Raw genomic sequence first — 21,836 nt, forward strand, 5'->3', positions numbered from 1 at the left:
ACTTAAAAGGTATGTTAGTTATTCCATAAATTATATTCTTGTTTCATTAACCTTTTGAAGACTCCTCATATGACCCCCCCACACTATAACTATATAACAGTGGGTCATGAATTACTGCTTGGTGAACAGAAGCAATGAAAGCTAGTTGGCTTTTAGGGGTTTTGGTGTCTCCATTCCTCACAGACGAGTCCTGTGTAGCTCTGAATGGGATGCAGGGGCTGGGAAATGGTGAACAGTGCCGGTTCACTCCTTCCCTCACTGAACAGCCTGAAGTGCTTTTCACTCTCCTTTAAGATTTCCCTTCTCTTCCTTTCCCTTCCCTTCTTTTAGTTTGACACACACACATACACACACAGAGAGAGAGAGAGAGAGAGAGAGAGTGGGAGAGAGAAGGAGAAAGAGAGAGATCTTCTATCTGCTGGTTCATTCCCCAAATGGCCACAATGGGTGGAGCTGTGCCTATCCTAAGCCAGGAGCCAGGAGCTTCTTCCAGGTCTCCCATGTGAGTGCAGGAGTCCATGGACTTGGGCCATCTTCCACTGCCTTCCCAGCTCATAGCAGAGATCTGGATTGGAAGTGAAGAAGCCAGGACTCAAACCTGCATCCATATGGGATGCTGGCACTGCAGGCAGCGGCTTTACCTGCTATGCCACAGCGCTGGCCCCTGTGACTCTGCCTCTTCAATATTTAAAAAGAACTCATGAATATCCACATTCAGGACAGATACTACTAAAAAATATGATTTGCTTCATATCGTTACCAAAAATGTGCATCAGGATGTTCAGAGTAGCACTTTCTGAAACAGCCTGCAGCTCGAAGCTGCCGAGGTGCCCAGCCCAGCAGCACGGGCATCTGTGGTGTTGATGGTGGGCACTGCGGAGTGCAGAGCGAGGCCTGTAGCTCCATGCAATGCTTCGGATGAGTCTCAGAAACAACCTGGAGGGAAAGAATATACACACAAGAGAACATACTGTGTGATTCACTCTTCAGGGAAGGGTGACTGGAAGAGATAAGCGGAAGGGGCTGCTGGTGACTTCCTGTTTCTGGGTCCAGGTGCTGGCTACATGAGGGGTGCAGGTTGAACGTGCAATCTTATACCATGTGCACTTTTCTTTATGCCTGTTCTGCATAAAGATTTACTATTTTAAAAAAAAAAGATTTATTTATTTGAAAGTCAGAGCTACACACAGAGAGGGAAAGACATACAGAGTGTGAGAGAGATCTTCTATCTGCTGGTTCTTTCCCCAGATGGATTCAGACCAGGGCTGAGACAGGGTAAAGCCTGGAACCAAGAGCTTCATCTGGGTCTCCCACATGGGTGCAGGGGCCCAAACACTTGGGCCATCTCCTGCTGCTTTTCCCAGGCCATTAGCATCAGGAAGCTGAATCAGAAGTGGAGCAGCTGGGAACAGGAACTCGTGCTCATGTGGGATGCCAGCATCACACGTGGTAGCTTGACCCACTATGCCACAAGGCAGGCCCCAAAATAAAGGATTTATCCTCAAATAACCACAAGGCTATGACAAAAGAGTGTATATTTATTTTTTGACAGGCAGAGTTAGACAGTGAGAGAGCGAGAGAGACAGAGATAAAGGTCTTCCTTTTTCCATTGGTTCACCCTGAAATGGCCCCCATGGCCAACAGGCTGCGCCAATCCAAAGCCAGGAGCCAGGTGCTTCCTCCTGGTCTCCCATGTGGGTGCAGGGCCCAAGCACTTGGGCCATCCTCCACTGCACTCCCGGGCCACAGCAGAGAGCTGACCTGGAAGAGGAGCAACCGGGACAGAATCTGGTGCCCCAACCGAGACTAGAACCCTGGGGTGCCAGCGCCACAGGCGGAGGATTAGCCTAGTGAGCTGCGGCGCCGGCCAAGAGTGTATATTTAGAGAACACACATTAAGAACTTCTTGTTGAGACTTAACAGTGCTCCTACCCAAATCTCACCTAAATCTCCAAAAGTCATTCAACTCCAGTCCTTGCTTAAAGGAAGAACAAGGAATAAAGGGGCCTTGGAAGCAGAATTCAGCTCGGGACCTGAGACTGCAGAACAGGAGAGCCATTGGCTACATCAGCTGGGGCAGAAGGAGGACGGGGAGGACAACATATTGATGCCTATGAGAAGGGTGGATTCTGATGGACTCTTCCACCCCCTCATCTCCCCTCCAGATCCAGCTCTTTATGGCTGTGATCTTCTAGGATTCCAGAGGTTTTGTTCCATCTTCCATTTCTCATCTCTCAATCCCCCAGGATAATCACATGGAATTCTGTGGAAAATTTTCTCATGTTGATGCCCTTGTTTTATTTCTTCCAATGAGGCTAACAGCCATCTGTCTTGTGATCCCTGGTCTTTCTGTGACAAATCATACTTAGCAAGTGTCCTTGAGACCCTTTTGCTCAAGGGCCTTAGAGTGCTTGGGGGTGAGGACCAAACCTCCCCGGCCCTGCAACAGAGATGCAGGTGAGGCTGCATACGGGGTATGATGTGTTTCCCATGCACGGCAGGCATGGGGCAGAGGAATGGGGTTCGTTGGTTAGTTTGCTAACAGCACAGCATCTACTATGGAGGACACTGCCTTGCTTGTGCTGATGCAAAGCAGGGAAAATGTAGTCGTAAACCCAGGCTTTCTTGAGGGCAGCCCTGGAAATGCGCTCTCGGCACCATGAATGCATCACGGAGCAGGAGTGTTGCCTTTGGTCTGAGCAGTACTCGCTTCTCTTGTTCTGGTGAAGTGAGCAGCACACTTAATTCCGGCCCTGGGGCCTTCTGCAAACCTCCCCAGCTCTACTCCGTTCCTCAGCTGTCGCTCCTGTGTTTCCAGAGAACAGCCTTTTCAGTTGATATAAACTGTGGGGTACTGTCACAGCAAGCAGACTGGTTACTAACAAGGAAACTGGCACTGACAGCTTCTTAGGTGCTGATGGGAGAGAAGAGATGCCTTCACATCAGAGTGGTTCAACTCACAATATGACATGTCCCCTGGTTGAAATTTAGAGGGAAATTTAATTGTCAGGCTCTGGTGCATAGTGTCAGAGCCACTTAGGTTATGAGAAATATAGCTTTTCAACAGCTTAAAGGCCACAACTCTCATCTTTTCTTCTGGCATTGGCTGCTCAGTCAGAATCTAGAAACCCCATCCTATAAATCATAATTCCATCAAACACGCAGCAGAAGAAATAAGAAGGGTTTGACTGTAGTGTTAACTATGCAATATTCTCTGGTAGTCATATGATCCTATAAGCTAGACTCATTCTTGTTAGATTTGTAGAAACATAAGAAATCATTAGAATTAGAAAAGTCCAGAGAGACAATCCTGGTCCAGGCAAATACAATTGAGGTCCATGCCCTCATTTAAAAATATTTTTAAATTAATCAATAGCAACAACAATAACAACAAACAATTTGGGGCACACAGAGACTAAGCAATTTGCCTACAGTGTTCCATCACTGGTAGAGCTGGGACTCAGTCTTGCAGCTCTCAGCCCACTAGGGACCCTATTCACTGTACCAGTCTGATGACCCAATTCCTATAAAGTCTTTGAGAATCGCAATGACTTCTTGCCTGAAAGGTACATGTCTCTAGGACAAGGACAATTTGGGGGAATGAAATACAGTGAGCCTGAAACTTTTTGTCCCATGCGCTCCTGTCTTCATGAATCCAGGATGGTGAACTATTTCCAGCATCCACTGTGGGACTGAGATGTGAATGCCGAGGGCTTCTCCAGAGCCTGTTTCAATCACAAGTCGGCCATGCCCCGTTCCCTTTTTGATGTAAAGGGCCCCCGGGGCACCAGGGAGCCTCTGTAGATGGAGGCTGCTCTGATTGAAGCCCAGGCATTCAGTTCTTCATGGGATTCCCCATGCCTCTCCAGGTTGGCACCATGATTTTCAATATCTGAGAGTCAAAACGTCCACCTTTCTCCCTGGAGTTCTTCTGACACTAGAAGACCCAGGAAAGAGGCAAACTTTTCAGACTTTCAGCTGGAGTTTATGGCTAGCAGACATTAGGAGACTATAGTATCTACCTGGGTAAAATTCTTTTCCCGTGGCACTGTTTATCCTCAGAAAACATCTATAGTGAGTCTAAGAGAAGTTTCTTAGATCAACGGAACTGTAGAAATTCAGGCAGGGTTATATGTAACAGTGGTGGGGGTTGCAGGCAACAGACACCCTGCAGATCCTGGCACACTTAAGTGAACTGGCAATTCTGGGCTTCCAAGCCCACTCTCGTGACCAGTGCAGCTGTCAGAAGAGAGGTCAATCCTGGGAATCCTATGGATGCTGTGGAGTGATGTGAGATTTCAGACATATAAGCTTTTCTTTTTTTTAAGATTTATTATTTATTTATTTGAAAGGGAGAGTTAGAGAGAGAGCATGATGTTCCATTTGGTGGTTCATTCCCCAAATAACCACAATGGCCATAGTTGGGCCAGTTGGAAGCCAGGAGCTTCTTCTGGGTCTCCCACATGGGTGCAGGGGTCCAAGCACTTGGGTCATATTCTGCTGCTTTCCCAGGCCATTACCAGGGAGCCAGATCAGAGTGGAACAGCCAGCACCACAGGCTTTACCTGCTATGCCACAGCGCCAGACCCATACAATCATTTCTTTTCTTTTCTTTTCTTTTCTTTTCTTTTCTTTTCTTTTCTTTTCTTTTCTTTTCTTTTTCTTTTTTTTTGACAGGCAGAGTGGACAGTGAGAGTGAGAGACAGAGAGAAAGGTCTTCCTTTTGGCGTTGGTTCACCCTCCAATGGCTGCTCTGGCTGGCGCATTGTGCTGATCCGAAGCCAGGAGCCAGGTGCTTCTCCTGGTCTCCCATATGGGTGCAGGGCCCAAGCACTTGGCCCATCCTCCACTGCCTTCCCGGGCCATAGCAGAGAGCTGGACAGGAAGAGGGGCAACCAGGATAGAATCCGGCGCCCTAACCAGGACTAGAACCCGGTATGCTGGCACCACAAGGCGGAGGATTAGCCTGCTAAGCCATAGCGCTGGCCCACGCTTTTCTATTTGCTTATACATGTTCTCAGTGTCTGTCTCCCATTCTCTATTGAATAATTACCTTTTCAACATTTCCTGGAGACTCTTGGGTAAAACAACTGATAAATGAGCTTTTATCAAGCTCCTCCTCTGTGCCAAGCAGTTACATGTATGTTGTCTCAGTTTCACTCAAAATACTGCTGTGTGTTAGGTTTCTTTTTTACAGATTCTGAAAGTGTAGCTCAGAGAAGTTAGGTGAATTTCTCAAAATAGCAGTTACAGAGCTGTGACCAGGCCCTAAGTCATCTCAATTAGAGTTCTGTGTAGTTTCCATTCAATCTGCTTACACTGGTAGAACAACTTCAACCACTGAAAGAACTGAATAAGAAAAAAACATTTGTTTATCATTTTGCCAAAAAGAGACCACCAAACCCAAAATCTTTGGTTTGGTCCACTTTCTAATTTAATATGTAAACAATGGTGATTTGACATAATGGATGATCAAATCAGTGCCATTGATTGATTGTCTACCTAGAAAGGCATTACACATCATCTTGACAACAGATTATCTTCTTGGTTTAGTCCAAGCTAATTAAAAATTTTTTTCTTTCCCCTGGGCTGCTAACATTTTAAAGGATAATCTGGCTGGTAGGCAGAAGTCACCTGGGATGGGTGTGAGTCATAACCCTGAGGATCTCGGTGCAGGCGATAGCAACCAAGCATCACAGCAGTGCCAAACTGTAAGTGGAAAAGGCAAGAAACACACATCAGCCACCCAGCAGAACAATTAGGTTCCTCAGGACTCCAGCGGTCCTAAATCTAGGACCCATCACAGCTAAGAGGACAATCTTTGTAGTCTCAGAATATTGGTTCAAGACTAGACTGCTTTTCATGTACAAATTATAATCATTTGGGGAGTGAGTTAAACCTGGACTAAACTTCAATTTCCTTCTTTGGGGAGGGGGGGGCGGGAAGCATACTGATCCCTTCCTCGTGGGAGTGTGGGGAGGCATAAATGCCCTCCAACACCAGGGGGCACCTGTTGTAGTTACTAAATATGATATATGCTGCTAAGAAATACAATAACACAGCTTTATAACACTATCACTCAATAAATTAAATGTATTTCAGGCAAGCTAAGAAATTTCCTGGGTCAAACATCTAATGAGAGCTTAGATGGCTTGAACTTTCCAGTTCATTCCAACCCTGAGGGTCTGTGATTTTATAAGACCTTTTAGAGGTTAGTGCTAATTCTAAGCAACATCATGTGTCGTGTTATTCTCAACTAGATGGCATTAATGAGTTGATAAGTGAAATGCAACTGAGAAAGAAGACCATAGATGGAACATATACAGTCATCTGCACTCCTGTCCAAAACTTCAGAGTAAAGGAATTTAAAACACATGGATCTAGAAGAATACAAGAAAGGGAGAGGTGCTGTGAGAGATGCATAAAATGTTGGAAGCTGGAAAGCAAACGGAAGAGTGGCAGTGTGCTTAGCAGACCAGGGCCATGGTTGCCAGTGGAAGCGGCAAGTCTGTGCCTGCAGAAGGGAAAAGCCATTAAGGAGGTGTGAAAGAAAAGCAAGCCAGTTTTGAGGTGGAACGCTGGAGAGCCAACTCAGCCTGGAAAACAGATACCTGGGTCAGGACACTGTCATGGAGATTTCTGCTTCAGCCATTCCAAGGTATACTGCTTTTCCCTTAAAAGGCTCTACTCATTCATTTGATTTCTTCTGCCCAATGAACTTCTATTTGATCTTCAAAACCCATAACTATTGTTGTTCCTTGAAAAGCTGAAATACCGAAGTGTTTTTTAGCCTCTGCAGTGTGTGAATGTGTGTGTTGGAGATGGGGGAGTTGTAGGAACAGTGCTTCTTTCCCTTAATGATATTTGACAGATTCGTAAGAGTGATAGCTATAAGAGGCAATGCATTTGCTAATTATCTAGATTTAACCATTCCACAGTGTGTGTATACTTCAAAATATCATGCTGTGCATGATAAAAACATACCATTTTCTAGATTAAATTTTAATAAGTAACTAAATTTGAAAAAGAGATATTGACCTGACTGAGCCCCATTCCCCAATATTTATTATAGAATATCCAAACTACTCACTTACATATTTTCCCAAGAATTCACACAGAGTGTTCACAGGCCCCTAGATACTCTCTAGTTATCATGCACACCTTCTTGCTCTGGCCTGCTGCTCCCAGTTTCTTTATGGTCTCTGCAGGCCATCTGATGAAGAATTGTCTGATGCGCTCATAGTCTTTTGTCATGTTACCCCAGAGCATGGTGACGGTACCTTCTCTTTTCTCTCCAGTGCTTGCTAATATAGCAACAAGAGGTGATGAAATTTAACAAATTCTACCACGGATAAAAGGAAAAGCTAAAACACACTACTGTGCATTGCTATTCCTAGGTTCTGTTATCATGTCCCTTTTAAAGGTTGTCCTTTGCAGGTTCTCTTTCTACTCTGACTCCAGCCTCCTGCCACTAGAACAAGGGTCTGCCCCACTCTACACAAGGAAGTCTCCTTCATCTTGTCCTTCCCAAACCTACAGGAAAATAAGGAAAAACCTATTGCCAACATAATAGACAATATAGCAGTGGACGGTGTAATTGATGCACCTCGCCCAATCTGTCACTGTTAGAGTAATGGACAGTCTCCACGTGAAGCATCTCCAGTTGGAATGCTCCTTCTATTCAGTGCATCTGCAAGGCAATGAGTAGGGATTTCTATTTACGCACGGCTGAGAAAAGACTCTCCGAAACCAACTGCCAAGAATAAATTGTGGAGGACCCATTTCCAAGGATATATTCTAAATTCTACCCAAGGAGCAGATGCTTCTAACAGAGCTCTAAAATAAGCTGTTTTTTTTTTTTGTCATCTCTAGATATATCAAGAATCAGATACAGTCTCTGAGCAACAAGAAGTTGTTGGGATCCATCTCTAAAATATCAGTTGGATTCCCATTACAGTTCCCTTCTGGCTTTCCTAGACAGTATTTATTGCTTCCTTATTGGTGCTCTCATTCTTGTATATTTGTACAAACATTGATGATATCAAACTGTTATTTCAAAATGAGGTTGTCTATTCTGGTAGGCTGTGAACTATGTGAGGGCAAACAGTGTCTTCTGCATTCCTGGCACATAGTAGGTGCTCAGTAATGCTGCTGCTGAATTCATTCAGCTGTGGTAAACAAAAAACAAAAATTTAAAAAAAAATGTTTTCTCCTCAGTCATGATCTGTCTTCTAGGATCCATTCCAATATACGTCCAACTCAAAATTGTGATTTAAAAGATAGGGAGAGGGACAGGCATTTGTCTTAGCAGGTAGAACACTGGCATCCCAGAGCAGAGTACCTGGGTTTGAGTTCCAGCTCCAGCTCCCAACTCTAGCTTCCTGCTAAAGCACATGCTGGGAGGCAGTGGCTGATGGCTCAAGTAGTTGGGTCGGTGCTATCCGTAGGAGAGACCTGGATGGAATGCCTCACTCCTGGCTTCAGTTTGGCCTAGACCTGGTCAGTGTGGGCATTTAGGATGTGATCCAGCAGATGGGAACTGTCTGTCTCAGTTTCTCTCCATCTCTTTTCCTCTCTTTCTTTCAAATGTTTATTTTAAAGGTAGAAAATGGATTGAACTGAATATTTTGCAAAAATGCCTTTTCCTTAAGGGTAGAAACACAATCAACCACCTTCCCTAGCTAGCTATTTTGTCTTACATTTTAAAACAATGAAATAATTAGTGTTGTGATCAGAGAGTTCCCTCAGAAAATAAATAAAAACCCAACTTTGCCGGTGCAGCCATCAGCCAGGAGGGGAGTGACGTGAAGGATTCATTATCATCCTGATATTTTTAGAAGTTCTTTGGTGACAGGTCAGATTTTTGAGAGTCGGAAAACGATAAAAATAATCTTGCTATTCCACAAAGGAGGCTCTATATATAGCAGGCCGATTTTGAGCACTGCCTGAGAATGTTGAGAAAATATTTTTAAGTGTTAGTGAAATGAGAGGCTTTGGGGGCAGACCCAGCCTTGCTTTATAGAAGATTTATCTTGGGAGGTCGAGAGAGTTTAGTGATGTGGGTGTCATGAAGAATCAGCAGCAGGTGGATGCATGTTTTTGGTCCTCAGATTTTCAAGAGAAAGCTCCACATGGAAGACTTTCACAAGATAGGTGGAAAATGGAAACTTGCTTTAGAAGCTCCTGGAGGTGCCTGAGGAGCCCTCCTTGCCACCTCATCCAGCTGACTGCACCCTGCAGATCCTGAGGGACCCTCGTCGTTCCTCACCTGTAGGCTGTGGGACTCGGTAGGCTGCTTTGCCAGCTTCCATTTGCAGCTATTGCCAAGTGGTCCCATAGGAATGTGGGGCTTGGGTATCTGGATTTCAGGCAGAAATGACCCTCTGTTTATCAGATGTTTGCTGCTTTAACTACTCAGCCATCTGACTCTCTAAGTTGTTTAGGATTAGTCATAATGTAAGCAGGACAGGGACGATGTATAAATAGTCTATTGCATATCCATTCAAGAAAGTTAGCCTAGGTTTATGTACCCTCCCCACTAAAAAGAGGAAGCCAATGTGTTTATTTAAAACACTGTAGTTCTTTTCTTATTTAGAATATGTGAGTTTAATATGAAAATCGATCTGTAAGACTTATATAAGTTGCTCTTTTCTTCATGCTTATTTTGCAAACTTTATTTTTCTTAAATCTTAATTTGAGCCTTTAAAATATTCACCTTTTGTCTCTTTTGAATTTTTAAAATTTTATTTACTTGAAATGCAGACAGAGACAGAGACAGAGACAGAGAGAGCTCTTCCATTTGTTGGTTCAATTTTCAAATATCTCAATATTTGGGGCTGGGCTTAGCCAAAACCAGGAGCTGGGAACTCAAGCCAGGTCTCCCCTGTGTGTGTCAGTAACCCAAGTACCTGCTGCATTATAAGGAAGCTGGATCAGAAGCAGAACTTGGAATTTGAATTCAGGCACTCCAAGATGGGATGCAGGCATCCCAAGAAGTATCTTAACCATATGCCAAACAACTACATACCCTTCTTTTGAACATTTTTTAAAAATCAATTAAAAACATTAAGTTCACACATACTAAGGAAATTTTGTATGCTTATTTCATTGATTTCTATCAATACTATGATTGGATTTTACTTAATTTTAAAAAATGGACTTTATTGTAACCAGTGAGAGCTGACTATAAAACTGAAATAATATTAAAATGTTAATATGAGAAACAGGCAGGTGCTTAAAGAGAGGTGTCCATATTTCTACAACAAAGCATAGATAATTGAAAGTCTTCCAAGCAGCCCATGTCACTGCTGGCATGCCAGGCAGGTTTGGCATCATGGATGAGTGACCTCAGGTATGGTATTCCTAGGGAGATGTGAGGATTTCTCAGTGATTTGTTTCCAAGTGGCCACCACATCAGTCTACCTGCCACAGGGATCCCATGTTCTTCAACCTGTCAAGTTCTTGGATGTGGGGATTGTGTCATTGGGAGGGAATACATCAGTGCAGTTACTTATCAAGTTATCTCCTACGTGTGTCTTGGAGAGGAAGGAATAGGAGATGTGGAGAGGCAACATTGTTCTGGTCAAACTTGGGGAACAGCCATGAAGCCTGTTTCTGGGAAGCCAGCTTTTAAGGAGAGGAAAGAGGACAGTTGGAAGTGGAACCAAGGGTCCAGAGCTGTAATGTACTGGGCTAAGCCTCTGTGCCCATCCCATATGGCTTCGGTTCAAGTCTGGCAGCTCCATTTCTGATCCAGCTCCCTGCTAATGGCCTGGGAAAGCAGTAGAAGACGGCCCAAGTGCTTGGGCCCCTGCACCCATGTGGGAGACCTGGAAGAAGCTCCTGGCTCCTGGCTTCTGGTTCCTGGCTCAAGATCAGCCCTGCAGTTGGAAGACCTTTCTCTCTGTCTATCCTATCCCTCTCTCTGTCTTTCTATTTCTCAAATACATAAATAAATCTTAAAAAATAAAGAAATGGAACCAAGAAGAATCAGGTGGGTACCAGTAGACCTGACCAAGGTTGCTATGAGGCTACAATTTTCATATCTTTAGTGGAAATTGATATAAACTCTCTCTAGTCTCTCATGGAATTTCTTCAAGTAAAAGGCTTGTCTTTCATTAGCAGGCAACAATTTGTTTAGGAACTATGAAGCCTGATGGCACTAAGTGTAAGTTTGATGTAGGTAGTTTGCATGGGACAGAGCTCCATGCAGGTGATTGGTAAGTTGCCTGTGGCAGGTATGCTTAGTGTTCTCTGAGTTCCATACTCTTGACTGCCACTTGTGCCTGAAGCATTCTCCTCATTGTGGCACCAGAGAGAAAGGCTCGAGTAACTCCTTATGATTTGGGACTTGCAAGCAATGCCAAGAAATAGGTGATTTGAATGCAAATAAAAGTGCTGCACATAGGGATCCACATGGTCACACCCAAGGCCACTGTTTTGGTGCCAATTACTTAGGGTGAATCTTCCAGGTGCTTTGAGGATCCCTGGAAAGTGTGCTGTCACATGGGTGATGTTCATGAGCCAAATGGAGAAGGAGGCTATAATTTGCCATCTTCCTCCATTATATTCTCAAATGCGTTAACTAACCTCTGGGCAGTGCATTTACATAGACATCTTGCTAGGGGTGTGGATTCTAGGCAGAGAATTTTTCTTGCTTTTCTCCTCCTGCACAACAAGAGGCATAATTGGCGAGATAGAAGAGGACTGAGAGTGATGAGGCCATGTGTTCAGTGGCATTCTAGCAATTTAAAACTCATGCCATTCAGTAAAATTAATTTAGTCTAATTGCATCTTGTCTCTGAAATACAGATGATTGCAATAATTGCTTCATAGAAATGTTGAGAAGACAAAATAAGGTCAGGAGTGAAAATCTGACATTTATTAAAATACTGTTCATGAGATTCCCAGTGGCAGGAGCTGCTTCTGATCCAATAGTCAGCTTGGATAAATGAGCTCATATTTCAGTCTTTCTTAAGGGGAAAATCCCAGGCTCTCCTCTGAGAGGACTAACCTTTGGGAGGACTTCCCATAGATTTTAGACATAAAAATGACCTTAGAAATTATCTTGTCCAATCCTCACATTTTAATTCTGTAATTTTGTTTTTAGAATTTAATTCCTGTCAAATGTCACTATATAGTTTTTAGAATCAAATTTTTGTAATGAAAAGAATAATTGCCTACTCATTGTACCTCAAATCTTACTCCCTAGATGAAGATATGAATTCAATTTTCTGTTATCTAATATCTACTACTCTGGCATTTGAGTATTTAGCTTATCATAGCCACATCTCCCTCCCCATCCTTCCAATATAGTTTTAACACCATTTGTAGATTCATCATGGAATAATGTTGAACTTTAAAAATATACAATTTCATTGTTAAAGTTATCATTGGGTTGTAACTCTTGGTTCCACACCTTAAAAGACAAGGCCATGCATACCCCATCTCTTCCTTTCATCTCTCCTCACTACTTCTACTTCAAAGTTTTAGAGTTTGAATATTTACTCTGTGTTGTTAAAATTGATATTTACATTATGTTTTTGATAATTCTGTAACACCTTGTTTATGTATTGCTTATAAATCTTAAAAATCAATAGTGTTCATCCAAGGGTGATTTCCTATAGAGTCAAATAGAAGATAATGATTATGTTGCCTCTCTTGTACAGCATTTTGTTTTCCCAAGGGTTTCTGATTGCCTTATTTCCCCTCTCATTGCAACTTTCCTCTTATAAGCTTCTCATGTCAAAGTTTTGAAATTATATTAGCTATTCTTCAAGGTCTCTGTTTTGTGGGGCCAGCAATGTGGCACAGTGGGTAAAGCTGCAACCTGCAGTGCCCGCATTTCACATGGGTGCCAATTCCAGTCCCGAATACTCTGCTTCTGATATAGTTCCCAGCTACTGTACCTGGGGAAGCAGTGGAAGGTGGCCCAATTGCTTGGGCCCCTGCACCCATGTGGGAGACCCAGAAGAAGCTCCTGGCTCCTGGCTCCCAGCTTCAGATTGGCTCACTTCTGGCTGTTACAGACATTTGGAGAGTGAACCAGCAAATGGAAGATCTTGCTCTCTTCGTCCCCCCCCCCTTTCTCAATAACTCTGCTTTTCAAATAAATAAATAAATAAATAAAATTTTTAAAAATCTTTTTCCCCCCAGAAAGCCTACATTCTCCTCTTTTAATCTATACTGGTTGATTTCCAGATGTATGTTCATATTTGTCACGCTGGGACTTATATTTTTTTGCTTTTATAGGTTAAATTTCATGTTCCTTGTACCCCAAGATTTCTGTCTTCCTGATTTACTTAATGGACTGCATCACATCCTCAAATAGTTTTCCTAAAACAGGGCTACACCTAGGTGTATGGGATCTCAGACAATTATTGTTTTGTGACCTCTTTCTACATAAATAATTGTATTTACTTATTTTTTAAAGATTTATTTATTTACTTGAGAGGCAGAATTACAGACAGAGAGAGGGAGAGAATGAGAGAGAGAGAGGTCTTCCATCCACTGGTTTACTCCCCAAATGGCTGCAACAACCAGAGCTGGGCCAATCTGAAGCCAGGAGCCAGGAGCTTCTTCCAGGTCTCCTGCACAGTTGTACGGGCCCAAGCACTTGGGCCATCTTCCACTGCTCTCCCAGGCCATCAGCAGGGAGCTGGAACAGAAATGGAGCAGCCAAAACTTGAACCGGTGTTCCTATGGGATGCTGGCACAGCAGGCAGAAGCTTAACCTACTATACTATAGCACCGGCCCCAGTAATTTGATTTAAAATTAGTACGAAATTCGGGAGCGGCAAGATGGCGGAATAGGAAGGGAGCACATTGATAGTTCAGCAAGACACACAGGTTAATAAAAGTGGAGATACTGCAGGGTCAAGGAAGAGTAGGGGAAGAAACAGCGGCGGAAACTCTTCCGGAACTAGTGATTCACAGTGGACCTGCGTGGAGAGCGTGGGAGCCCAAGTTCGGGACACCAGCGGCAGACTCAACACACCAGCGCTGGAACGCGAGGTGAGCCGAACCTCAATAGCCCGAGACACCAGCGGGCAAGCAGAAAGAGGAGACTAGAGGGAACGAGGCTTGAAACTCCGTGGGGAAAAGTTCACCAGGCTAACTAGAAGAGAGAGAGGAAAAAAAAAAAAAAAAGTGACCGATACGGACAAGAGTTTCTCTCTCTCCGCTCACCTCTCAAAGGCGAGCAAGACAGAGCAGGCGCCATTTTGGACATACGTCATAAGCAGGGCGACCTCAGGTCTGCACTGGCCCTGAGCCTAGCAGAAAAACCTGACTCTGGGGGGAGGGGTGAAATAACAGGAGATTAGCATCTAACTTGGCAACCCAGTGGGAGACTGCAGGAGAATTGGAGCCCACACTGAGGGCAGCAGAGATTCCCTGTGTGGTCCTTGGGAAAGAGCTTCCAATCTCTGGCTCCTGTGGGTATATCATTTGCCTGCTAACTACCTCCAATTACGTTTAGCTGTGCGGAATTACTTCCCTTTTGAATCAAAAAAAGAAAGAAAGAGAGATTTACCACGCCTAACCTGGGAGTGTCATCTTTGACACACCCTCAACCCTGAGGAACCAAACCCAGCTCTCAGTCCACACTTATCTGAAGCCTCTAAGGCTCCACCGAAAGCAGACAGTCCACTTAATATAGAGCCATAGTGTAACAAGAAAAAACACCACAGTGAAGAAACCAAATATCTCCAACATGCCATACAACAAACGCAAAAACCGAGGTAACAAGAACAAGCAAGACACCATGACGCCCCCAAATGAACAAGACACCCCAATTCAAGATTATGAAGATGATGAGATAGAAGAAATGCAAGAAGCGGATCTCAAAAAATTGATAAGAACATTAAGAAGTTCTCAAAAACAAATTCTTGAACTACAGAAATCCTTAATGGACAAGATAGAAAATCTCTCTCATGAAAATGAAATATTAAGGAGGAATCAAAATGAAATGAAACAACTAGTAGAACATGAAACTGTGATAGTGACAAAAAACCACAATGAAATGAAGAACTCAATAGATCAAATGACAAACACATTAGGGAGCCTTAAAAACAGAATGGGCAAAGCAGAAGAGAGAATATCAGACTTAGAAGACAGAGAACAGGAAAGGAAACAGGCAAACCAAAGAAAAGAAGAAGAAATTAGAAATCTAAAAAATATTGTCGGGAATCTACAGGATACTATTAAAAAACCTAATATTCGGGTTCTAGGAGTTCCTGAAGGCATGGAGAGGAAGAAAGGATTAGAAGGCCTTTTCAGTGAGATACTAGCAGAAAATTTCCCAGGTTTGGAGAAGGACAGAGGCATCTTAGTACAGGAAGCTTATAGAACCCCTAATAAACGTGACCAAAAGAGATCCTCACCACGACACATTGTAATCAAACTCACCACAGTGAAACATAAAGAAAAGATTCTAAAAGGTGCAAGAGAGAAACGTCAGATTACTCTCAGAGGATCTCCAATTAAACTCACAGCAGACTTCTCATCAGAAACCCTACAAGCTAGAAGGGAATGGCGAGATATAGCCCAGGTACTTAGAGAGAAAAACTGCCAGCCCAGAATATTATATACTGCAAAGCTCTCATTTGTGAATGAAGGTGAAATTAAGACTTTTCATAGCAAACAGAAACTGAAAGAATTTGTTGCCACTCATCCTGCCCTGCAAAAGATGCTTAAAGATGTGTTACCCACAGAAACACAGAAACATGGTCACCAATATGAAAGAAGGTAAAGGAAGGAAACCTCACAGCAAAAGATCACAGGAAGCTCAATTTCTCTTTGACATAGAATTAAACTCTGATGCTCTGTTAAAGCAATGTGTTAAAGTAATCTAAAAACAAAAAGCAATTCAAATCAATTGGCAATCTACAAAAAGAGTTAAAGATTTTAAAAGCTATTATTAAAATTGCTATATTGGTCTATTATGCTATGTTATATGTGTGTACATATTGTATGTCCACATAGGATATTTTATTAAGAGTTTTATTTTAAATGGCTTATAGATAAGATTATCCATAAATTTAAGCTGCTAAAATCAATCAAAGATATATTTTAATTTGTGTGACCTGAATCTGTGTATCATATGTTTTAAACTTGTTGGTAGAAAGAAACTAAAAACATTTTATATGGTTGTGCTTAAGTTTACTGGTTAAACAAACTACGCCATGTTAGATATTTAAGAGGTGATTTCAAATACATGATTCTTAAAATTTATAGAAGGCATTGGACCTTCTGGTAAATGTTTTCTTAAGCTGTTATCTAATGGTTGAAACAGTTTGCTAAGTATTCATGTGATATTGCTATTGTCAGCAAGCGATCTAGGACTTGCTCCCTCATTTCTCTATTCTAAGCCCAACTTATTCTTTCATTTCTCTATTCTCTTCAAGGTAGGAAACTAATTCTATTATGAAGGAATCTGTAGGACGCACAATTTAATCTTTAGACCTTATAAAAGAGATGGCTAACATTTTTCTGTAATAGCATAGCCAAAATAAGAACTTAACTAATAATCTCATAGCTAGATTCACTTCGCCATCAGCGAAGTATACAGTAAGTAGAAAAAACCTCCCTTTCAGACCAAAGGGAAAGAAAGTTTTAAAGTGAGAATATAATTTTCCTCATGGGCATTGTCTACCTTAGAAAAACTACTACAGAACATGCCTGTGACTATAGACTTGTAGTTCAGGCCACCGAAGATTAGAGATGGGATACAGGCACTCCCTTGACTTGCATCGTCTGGTCTGCTTTAACACAAACCAGGAGGAAAAGAAAGCTAGGCATCAGAAGCGATGGGTGGCAGGCCTATTAATGGCTGATCTGTACAGTGATCTGCCCTCAAGGAGACCCAACAGGCCAGTCCACTGCAGTGGCTTTCAATGTGGTAAGCCTGGGCTTCAGCAGAAGTCAGCTTGTGAAGAGCCCTGGCAGCTCTGCCAAGAGTTGGATCACTGGAAATGGACCTGCCCTGGAGTCGAAGGATGCCCAGGTCAGAGCCACAGATCTTATTGGCTCCAAGCTGAAAAGCCCTTCACTCAGCCCAACTTCCAAAGTGACCACTGCAGCTGAGGGGATGGTCAAGTAGGGTCAGCAACATTGCAGGCAGAACTGTAAATTTCTTGTTAGAGATGCCTCCTGCCTTTACCTGGCCAGCTCTCCTCCCAGGCCAGCCAAGTAATGAAAGTCAACAGAGTGCCTTCCCCTAGGAGGTTCACACCTCCCTTAGGATATACCCCATGTGAAGAGATAGATAGGTCTGGGCCTCTTAACTTACAAGGCCTAAAGCCCAATAGATTATTATCAAGCCCCTTCTATCAGGTTCTATTTGCCTCTCAATCAGAAAACTTAATTGTAGCTTAGAGAGCACCTTTCTTAGCACATCTAATAATGACTCTGTCCTTTGTTCTAGACCCTGTCTAGCGCACTTGGGCCTCATTCCTTTGTAATCATAACCTCTACTCTACCACCAATGGCTCTACTCCCAACCTGTGTGTACTGATGGTCCTCTTCCCCACTTAATGCTGTATAATTGTTCAAACCTGGTAAATGCCACTCTTAGGATCATTGGTTACTATCCTCACTCTGTCTTTTATGCCCTTGTCTAAATATGATCAGAGTCGGCAAACTTGGAAGGCTTCCATAGCCTTGGCAACTCATGACGACAGCCTAGGGTGGTTACTGGCGCCATAAACTAGAGTGTCAGTTTGTTGGGTCAACAACAGGAGCCACTGTGCACTTGCTCCTCATGTGGGATCTCTGTCCTTAATGTACTGTACATTTTGATTTAATGCTCTAACTAGTACTGAAACAGTATGTTTCACTTTGTGTTTCTATGTGGGTGCAAACTGTTGAAATCTTTATACTAAATTGATCTTCTGTATATAAAGAGAATTGAAAATGAATCTTGATGTGAATGGAAGGAGAGAGGGAGCGGGAGAGGGGAGGGTTGTGGGTGGGAGGGAAGTTATGGGAGGGGGAAGCCATTGTAATCCATAAGCTGTACACTGGAAATTTATATTCATTAAATAAAAGTTAAAAAAAAAAAAAACAATGAGAATGAAAAAAAAAAATTAGTACGAAATTCATGGGCCCGAAGATGGCATAGTGTTTTCTTGAAAATTTTAAAATAATGAATAGACATGAGGTATTTACATATTTATTATTCAGTCAGTGAAGGTGAAGACTCTTCATACTGTCCAGGTACCATCTCTCTGTTTTTTTTTTTTTTTATCAAATGCACCATTCCTGACTATTTTCATATCTGCCACCACTGAGAAAAGTATAATAATACAGTTATTGCAATGCCGAGCTCTTGTGAACTTGCTTTCATTGAAATAATCTAGAACTATATTTTCCTTTCAATACACCTATTGAATTGTGGCATATTATTACTTAAGCTGTGTAATTTCTAATGGGCAGGTTTTTTTTTTTTATTGGCAAAGTTTTTCAGAAAACTTTTTCAATGTACTTAAATCATCTGACTCTGTCATTGTAGTCTTATAAATTCTAATTGAGGTATCTTGATGGTTCTATGTGGCATTGTTTAAGCTGTGTAATCTCAATCATGTCACTCATTGAGACTGGCTGCCGGTGACCTCAAATGTTGTTGCTGTGATACATTTGAGAATGATTAAAAATGCAAGTCTTTTTTTTTAATTTTAATTTTAATTAATCAATTTATTTTTGACAGGCAGAGTTAGACAGTGAGAGAGAGACAGAGAGAAAGGTCTTCCTTTTTCCGTTGGTTCACTCCCCAAGTGGCTACTATGGCTGGCGCATTGTGGCTGGCGCGCTGCACTGATCCAAAGCCAGGAGCCAGGTGCTTCCTCCTGGTCTCCCATGTGGGTGCAGGGCCCAAGGACCTGGGCCATCCTCCACTGCCCTCCCGGGCCACAGCAGAGAGCTGGCCTGGAAGAGGGGCAACCAGGACAGAATCCGGCGCCCCGACCAGGACTAGAACCCTGTGTGCCGGTGCCGCAGGCGGAGGATTAGCCTATTGAGCAGCAGCGCCGGCCAAAAATGCAAGTCTTATCCAGAGTATACAGGAAAATGTGAACAATTATTTGTTTTCTGATTATGCTGAATTTACTATTTGTAATTTTACAACCTGAACATAGAACAGCGTGCCTCCCAAATCTGTCTTCTGTGAAACTCTTTATGCTGAATCACATTTGTAAAGAGCAATCAATTATCTCAATATCAACGGCACCCCTGCCTTTCATTCACTGACACCAGTGGGGAGAAGCATAGGAAGAATGAGAAGAGCGGCCTCCTTGGGGCAAGGAATGCCTGTCTCTCATCTGGAATGGCGTCAGCTGATCTGGAAACATACACCAAAGGAGGCAGGGTGGGTATCAGAGCAAAGATATTAATCAGTATTAGACCTCTCATCAAGGTGGGTCCAAGAAGACCTGTCTTGCATGTGAGGTCACCCAGATGTTCCCAGCATTCTTTGCTTCATGCTATGGGGTATGGTGAGGTCTTTGGCCAGGCCTTGGTTCCAGGAGGCCTTCCTGACAAGTGGACTGCTCCTGCTGCCCAGCATCACATTTCTTTCACAGAACCTCGTGATATTGGGCTGCCAGCATGGCACTGACAGACAATTTTAACTGCTAATGTACTGAAATGGTATAATGATGGGCCTAGATGTGTATGTGTGTGCATGAGGGTGCATTAGTGAGTATGTGTGTCAACCACTGCCTTGAGCAATTGGTTGACTTCTTAATTTGGAAGCTCAGGGCTGGCATTGTGGAGTAGCAGGTTAAGCCTCTGCCTGTGATGCCAGCATAACTTATGGGTGCCAGTTCGAGACTCAGTGGCTCCACTTCTGATCCAGCTCCTGGCTAATGTTTCTGGAAAAGCAGTGGAAGATGACTCAAGTGCTTGGGCCCCTGTGCCCATGTGAGAGACCTGGAAGGAGCTCCTGGCTTGTACCTTTGGCCCAGCCCAGTCCCAGATGTTGCAGATGTTTGGGGAATGAACCAGCAGATGGGAGATCTCTCTCTGTCTCTCCTGCTCACTCCATAACTCTACCTTTTAAATAAATAAAAAAATAAATCTTAAAAGCAAAACATTTGGAGACTCATGTTCTTTGGCTTCAGGAAAATCCATAGTGACATTTCTTTGATGAGTTCTTCCTCTTTGCGTTCTCTTTCTATCACCCCTATTGCTCAGGAGCAGGGTCCCTTGGAGTGATTTTCTATGAATCTTATTTTCCTCTTATTTTCTCACATCTCTTTGTCCTTGCTCTGCTACCTGGTGGTTTTGTTAGATTTTACTTAGTATCTATTTAAATGTCAGAGTAGTGTTTTTATTTTACAACAGTTTTTCCTTGTTATTTATTTGTACTTGGCTGACGGTATGACTTATTATGACCTGTTCTAGGAATAGTTATTAGCAAGTTTTAAAATTGTGTTTTAAACTATTTCTGTTCCTTCCAGAGTAACATATGCTGCTTATTCATCTTGGCTTCTCTCTTTGTGTTGTAGATTTCCCTCAGGAGTCTGGTAGTTTTTGGCTGTTCCATCACTTTTGAGAACCAGGAACTAAACTGATCTTGAGCTCTGTGTGTGGGGATGGCAATGTTGCCTGCAGACTGGCAGTTCCCATTGTGTGATGGGGAGAAGTACACAATAATTATGGGATCCATAACAGCCATATTGTAATTTTTTCTTTGTGGTCATTCCATTTCTTTGGAGACAAATCTTTTCAATACTTAGACATTGTAGGTATATTAGTTAGCTATAATAATAAATGATCACAAACTATGTGGCTTAAAAAATAGGTATTTCACTGTTCTAGAGGTTGAAAATATAAGTTCAAGTATCACTAGGGTTTTTTCTTTACAGACTTATTTTGTTTATTTGGAAGACAGAGTTACAGAGAGAGGTAGAGCCAGGCAGAGAGAGAGAGAGGTCTTCCATCCACTGGTTCACTCCCCAAATGACTGTTATGGCCAGATCTGAGCTGATCCAAAGCCAGGAGCCAGGAGCTTCTTCAGGGTCTCCTACGTGGTTGAAGGGGCCCAAGGACTTGTGCCATCCTCTACGGCTTTCCCAGGCCATACATGGCAGAGAGCTGGATTGGATCTGGAGCAGCCGGGACTAGAACCGGTACCCATATGGGATGCCGGTACTGTAGAATGGGGCTTTAACCTGCTGCATCACAGTGCTGGCCCCACTAGGGTTTTATATTTTTAATTTGAGAGGCAGAGAGACTGACAGATGAAGAGAGCTCCCATTTGCTGGTTAACTTCCCAAATGTTCACCATGACTGGGGATGGGCTGGGCATAAACTGGGACCTGGAAACTCAATGCAGATCTCTCACATGGGTGGCAGGAACCCAGCTACTTGAGCCATCACGTGCTGCCTCCCAGAGTCTGCCTCATTGGAAGCTGAGGGCAGGAACCTGAGCTAGATACTGAAGCCAGGCATTTAGATGTGGGACTTGAGCTAGGCCAACTGCTCACGCCAGAGTTACTTCTTTCGTTGAAGATTCTCTTCTTGACTTGATGGCTGCATTTTTTGTTGTTGTTGTGTCCTTGCAGCACATTCCCAAACCAGTCATCTCTTTATAAGTCTCAATCTCCTTTTCTTATAAGGATACCATCAAGTTGGATTAGAACCCATTCTGAGGGTCTCATTTTAAGTTAATTACCTCTCGAAGGACTCTATCTCATATTACAGTCGTATTGTGAGGCACTTGTATTAGATATGCAACATATGAGTTTTGAGTACATCAAGGAGGGGTGATGAACAGCCATGAGTCTGTAAATAGGGAGAGGGTGTAAAAGTGGGCGTTCAGCTGTTAGGTCTAGAGT

The sequence above is a fragment of the Lepus europaeus genome, chromosome 4 (assembly GCF_033115175.1).
Source record: "Lepus europaeus isolate LE1 chromosome 4, mLepTim1.pri, whole genome shotgun sequence".
In the NCBI taxonomy this organism is placed as follows: Eukaryota; Metazoa; Chordata; class Mammalia; order Lagomorpha; family Leporidae; genus Lepus; species Lepus europaeus.